Genomic DNA, 6,845 nt, shown 5'->3' with positions numbered 1-6,845 from the left:
TTTTTTTTTTGTTGCTTTTGTTTTCTGGCTTTTGCTGGTTGTCTGTCTTCTTGAGCTGGTTGTGTGTTGCCTATATGCGAAGTTGTGTTTTGTCCTTTGTGGAGTTATATCGTGTTCGACTATTTTGTCTGCATTTGAACATTAGTGTGGAATGCTGTGTGTGGTTTATAGTTTGTTTGATTTGTTTTGTCTTTTTATTATTATTATTTTTGTTCTTTTTTTGCACGTCGTGCTCCTTAAGTTTATGGTTATAGTTGTTGTGTTGTTGTGTTTTTGTTTTTTTTTTAACAGCATCTCTCCCTCTCTCACTCTCTCTTTCTCTCTCTCTCTCTTTCTCTCTGTCTCTCTTTCCCTTTTAAGGGAGTTTTTCTTTCTTTGTAAATTCTTTTTATTTTAATATCAAATGTCTTTCTGGTTTATTTGATATTTTTTGCATTTATATTTCGAAACGAATCGCTTTCGAAGCAAGGATTTCATTTTCTAGGTGCACACTCATGAAGGGCTTCGATACGTGAACATATGCAGAAAAGTTAACCTAAAAGGTAAAAACTTGAACGTATAGATTATCTGTAAGCAATGAGATTTATAAATTCATTCCATTTATTTAATTCATATTTAGCAAATTAAAATGATTGATGACGAATGCGTATCGTTTTTAGACATTGTCAACAATCAAAGGAATTGTGGCAAAATTTCGTGACATTCCGACTAATCGCCTACAAGTTATTGCCGCCGCTATATGCGAACTTTAGATTCTTTTTTAGTGATATTATTAAGTAAAACAGAAAAACTAATTATACTGAAATGATTAGATACTTTCAACCGGAAAGGGGAAACGCATGGAAGCAGAAACGACAAATTGAAATAATGTGGTAGGTTTAACTCGCCTACGATAGAAATTTAAATGCTGGAAGTTAAAGCTTCAATAGCCATTTCACCAACCGGAAACTACTTTGTTAAGTGTGTTAAGTGTGTCAATCAATCGATCAGCATTACTTCTTGGCTGAGATAAAAAAATGCCAAAAATGCCATATTCACCAACTTGTAGATCAATTTGTATATTGAATGTTATTTCTTTTCGATTATAGTCTTGCCTTAGATGAATTGTAAACATTCTTACAATTTAACCTCCCCCCTTAACCCTTAAGCGAGAGGACTTGTATCAAGTTTAAGCTGTCTATTATAAACTTCGCAGCAAAGGGCTTGCTTTTCCAATAACAACAATGGATGAAGAGACGCGGTCAAATTGAAAAGGAATTAAGTTAGACTTGCCGGGACGTGAGAAACGCAGATTTATTTTTACTGTTTTCTTCCTAGTTAAGCTATTAAATTGTCCTTTTGACTTGTCGACGTTACACCGTGAGGTAAACTGCAATGTTCCGAACCGTTCTCTACAAACTTTGTCTTCATGAAATTCAGCCAATGTACATTCACTTGCCAGCTTTTCAACTCGTCTAGAGTGCTTGGCGAAGATCATTGCCTATGTTGTATCTAAATTAAGTTCTTATCTTGATATCTTCGTGTGGCTCGAAACTTGCATTGAATTCATTTTCTATCGTTGTTTGCCCAGCTTTTACATACTTGCAGCGCCTTAGAAGTTCACCCCTAACTCGGTTCTGTACCGGCAATACCGGGTATGGCTCTGTACTAGATGCGTCTATGCCTTTTCCTTTTTATGTATTAATGAATTTTATTCTTTTTACTTTATAGTAATTATTAATAATACTTAGCATAAGATTTATTTCCAAGAGTTAATCGAATTAGGTTGCTCCTTCATTTTCACTGGATTTCATGTGTGTGGAAATAAATAAATAAATAAATGAAGACTAAGTTGAAGTAGGATTTATATTCAAAATTTCTGGCAGATATAAAAGAATATTCGGGCCTCGTAAAGAAAAACTACATGTGTAACAATTTTCTACACACAGTTTCCTACATACATATATACAAACTTTATTTTACTGACAGTTTAGTACTTACCCATATGCCGGAGACGCAACCACTAGATTCCGGCCGCTTGTACTCCCTGTCTCCTTCTGTTTCCATACTTCACTCTGACCATCATTGTGTTACATATACATATATAGATTACATCGTTAGATGCAAATGTTTTATTTATTTATTATTCTTTTTTTTTTAAATGAAAAGCAAAGGCTGTCCCCTCACCAATTGAATTAAAAGATATTTGAGAGCAACATTCCTTTGAATTACTTAACAGTATATTATTTAATGATGAAAAGGTAAAAGTAACAAGTAAGAGACAAACAGAAATCTTGTTAAAAACTTATTGAGTATAGGTGCATTGCATTGCATCTAACTACAATGAAACTGAAAACTTGCAAATATTTTCAACGATTTCGTAGTAATTAAAATTCTATAATATATTGCTTATGCAGGAAGTGTACAAAAATAAATAAATGCCTCAGAATACATTGAGAAGCACATACGAGCAAACATTTACATGCCTATAAAGCGACATCAGTATGAACAAGATTTCATTAATTCAATGAAAAATATACAATAATGCAAACTCGTATTAAATTAATTTAAATTCTATGGAAATTTAAAGTTCATTGCTAGTCAAGTTCAACAACTACCAAAAAAAAAAAAAAAAAAAGGAAAGAAAAAACAGAAAAAAAACTCATGTTGATAGTTATCGGTCACATGAATACATCGCGTATATACTATACTACGTACATAAACATATATTTATTTAACCTTTGGTAATATTGCCAAAGTAAATAAGAAAAGAAAGAAAAAAAAAAAAAAACTTGAAATAATTTACAAAAATAATACTCATACACACGAAGACATGTTCGAAGGTATGGTGCATGTAACCATTTAATTAAATTAGATATTTTATATATATATATATATATAATGTTCAGTACATTCAGTAGAAAAAAAGAAGTAAAAGAAGAAAAAAAAAAAAAAAAAAAACAACTGAGAAAACACGTTTGTAATGCCAAGTACAAGTACAAGTTGAAGTACTCATCCGGCTGGACAAACGTGTAATGTTTTAGAGACACAGACAGGGAGAGAAAGAGAGAAAGGGAAACGGAGAGAATGAGAGAGATAGAGAGAGAGAGGGAGAACGAGAAAAAGGAAAAATAGAAAAAAATAGAGAATTTAATGCGAAATACATAAGCAGCAGAAAAAAACAAAAAAAAAAATAGAAGCAAAGTACACATAAATTCATATGCTTTGAAAATTTGCAGAAAACTTGGCCTTAACTTCCATTCAGTTAAGTTTTTTTTTTTTTTATGTGTACTTGAAAGCACTACAAAAATATAATTACACCGCCGTCAGGTTCAAATTATGTTAAGAGTCAGATTTCGCACGATATTTTCTTTCTAGCCTACTGTGTACGCCGTTGCTTTGTTCTGCTCTCCGACTGACGTGTTGTGTGAAAAAGGGCATCAATTTTTCCAAAGAACTGTTTATTGTTAGATTTATGTATGTACTATCATCATTCATTACTTTATAAAGGTGACAGAGGTGTGCTGCGAAATATGTTAAAATTTTTAATTAAGAGCCCAATAATATCAAGTCAGAGGTTAATCAAAGTCACCAATGACCTTTAATATTTGTTTATTCCAAAAAAAAAAAAAAAAATAGATTCACCTTTGGCTTAAACTGTGATTGTTCTCTACTTGGCGCCCGAAACATTACAATTTGCACAATTGTGAGGATATATGTGCATAAATAAATCTTATATAATTCGATCCTCTATGATCATTGATATGTACATTTAAAAAGGGGAAAATAATTAAAACGAATTTGTTTATATCTTACATACACAGCACTCAGTAGATTGTGACATAGTAGTCTTTTTACTTTGACTGCCCACTTGGTCATATGTGATCTGAAAATGCAAAATAGATTTTGATTTTTAAAAAGGACTCTTACCGTTTATGCTACGAAACAATTTAATATAATATCCATTTAAAGTAGATATGTTTCCTTTTTCGTTCTCTGATCGAATGATAGACTTTTAAAGATTAAAATGACATTTTGTTTACGACACATTTTAATACTACTTCTGTTCGAAATTTTTAATGTGAGTTCTACTTATTCGAAACTGCTAAATATATATATATATATATATATATATATATGTACTTTCAATCTGCTTATGAAATGTACGAAATATGCGATTTCAGTCGGAGAATGTTGCATACATTTTCAATCTATTTTTCTTATTCGAAAATTTCAAGACTATTTAAAAGTCTTTTATTTTAAATTAAAATAAATAGTAGTTGAGAGCAAATATCCAAATCTATGCCTAACTTCTAATATATATTGTTTGTAGTTGATTTTCCGCTCTCCCTATTTATTGAACATATTGAATAAGTAAAGGCTTCAAATGAAGATTTGCATTCTCTTAAAGAACTTATAAATACAGTAGCCTAAGTTGAACAAGATTTCGTGTTCAGCCAATTAATCTTGATGTAAGCAATTTGTTTATGATAGTTAATGATAAAAGCAAGATCGAAGAAGTCAAGTTTTTCAGGAATCGTGTTTTTAACAGAGCTTAGTTTCCTAATGTTTTTTTTTTTTTTTAATTGTTATTATAACTGCTGAAGGACGGTTTGTCCTTTCTTGCGTTAGCTCTTGTTACCGAGGTTTGCTAAAGCTTTGTTTAGTTGGTATAATTCAGTTCGAGTCTCTTCAGTTTTGCTTTGCTTGTATTGCCATAAATGCTTGCAGACATTTATAAAAGAGACTTTCATTAAGAGCGATAATTTTAAAAATTGTAATTTCCAGTTTCAACAATATTTTTTTTCTTGTGCTTCCAGGTGTGAAAATATACAATAGAATTGGCAATTGCATCATGCAGCGAATCACGTTTAAAAATCATTAAAAAGTTTTACCAAAGCGACAGCTCAGTTGTGGGCGCTCATCGCCTATTCAACAGAAAATTGCCTCGCCATCATCTCCATTCCCCTATTCAGGTCGCGACGATTGTTCAGTTTAACATCCATGGATATATATATTTTGCTTTGTGGCTATATTATAACGCAGATCTACGCTAACAGAAGTAGAATATATAAATACCGTAGATATAACGCAGCTTTGTAGATTGAAGACAAGGATACAAGATAGATGGACGGACATAAGGACAGAAAAGCTTTGATATTGTTTTCAAAAAGTAACTCCGCATCGATCGATATAAAAAAAGATGGGACTCTCTGAAGTTCTTCTGGGTGTTGTATAGGTTCGCCCAAGCTTAAGCGTACCTCAAGTGGCGTAGGGTATAAAGATTACTTTTAAATCTATTGCCGCCCTATCTGGTGCAAATGATTGCAATGTTATAACTTACCGCGTAAACTGCTACATGTGTAATTGCTTCAGATGCTTAGGCATGATTGGTATAAGCCCATTTAATACACGCTACACCGTATCAACAAGTTAAGATAAAAATTAATAATTTCCCTTATATACCGGGACAAATGTCGCAAGAGAAAGAAAATAAGCATTAAATAAAATAAAATACGAGACGTAAAAGAAGCACTTGGCATACATTAAATGCATTTTGTAAACCGGTATGCAAGGGCTATAATTACAAATTATTTAGTAGTTCATATATAAGGATCCTATAAATGGACTTTTAATGTCTAATCAGTTTACCAAGTACACGTGTCGGAAATTACTCCGAAATCCGAAATTAATAAATAAAATGCAGAAAGATACAAATTAGAATTATGTACTCGTACAACGTATAAAAATGAAAAAAAAAAGAGAAAAATAAAGTAACAAAAAATTCAAATTCAAGTTCATGATAAATGTTTCACGTGCTTGTTTCTACATAGAGGCGAAACACAACTACGAAAGAAATAAATAACAGAAAAAAAATTTACATCATTCATGTGTATATATTTTGTTTATTTTTTTTTATTTTTTTAAATTTTTTTTTATTTTTTTTTAATTTGTTTTTTTTTTTTTTTTTTTTTTTTGGTTGTTGATCAACTTCACCAATAACTTAGTGAACAAAATTGACTGAGGCTTGAACTGTGTAAGCGATTTCCCCAGTATTATATTATAAACGCGGTAATAATTGCTTCGGTGGTAGTAGTGTTGGCTTCGATAATGGTTTAAACTCAATTCTTTTATTATTATTGCACATTTGTATATTTGTTTATATATTGCATATAAATATATGTATCTATATACATGTATATGCACATATATAGGCCTGTATATTTCAGTGAAGACAAAACAAATTGAATCAAAGAAAAAGGAGAAAAGAAATAAATGATTTGTGCTGGCTTTGAAATTTTACTTAATTGTTTTTACAAATTTTTTTTCTCCTCTAGACTGATTGCACAACTAATGATGACGTTAAAAATTAAGTTACAAATTATTCAAGAAAACGAAATTTAGTTGAGAGAATTTAGGTTTATTTCGGATTGATTCCATTATCAACATCATACATGCACACAAATTTTTATTTATATTTTATAAAAGACTTTGTCAAAATATTTTTCCAAAAAACCGTAAAAAAAAAGTAATAATAACATCCATATTGTACACTTATAAAACAAAAATCATTTGTTTTCATTACAAAAAAAATATACTAAAATTGCTGTACAGTGAAATTTCAGTCCATAAGTACAACATATAAAAATTCTTGGGTGAAACCAATTTCGCAACTATTCATCGCTATCTGATAACAATCATGCATGTATATTACGGGTTGGGTTAAAAGTGCTATCACATCAGTAGATATGTCAGATATGCGTAGCACAACTGTCGAATTGGACTCAAATGAAAAATTTAGTTCTTTACTAACGGCCAAGTAGTAATAGATCAGGTCATTAACACATATGTGGGCATAACCTTCC

The sequence above is a fragment of the Glossina fuscipes genome, unplaced genomic scaffold, assembly GCF_014805625.2.
Source record: "Glossina fuscipes isolate IAEA_lab_2018 unplaced genomic scaffold, Yale_Gfus_2 0, whole genome shotgun sequence".
In the NCBI taxonomy this organism is placed as follows: domain Eukaryota; kingdom Metazoa; phylum Arthropoda; class Insecta; order Diptera; family Glossinidae; genus Glossina; species Glossina fuscipes.
The sequence above is the reverse complement of the archived record's forward strand: the minus strand, read 5'-3'. Positions refer to the sequence as shown.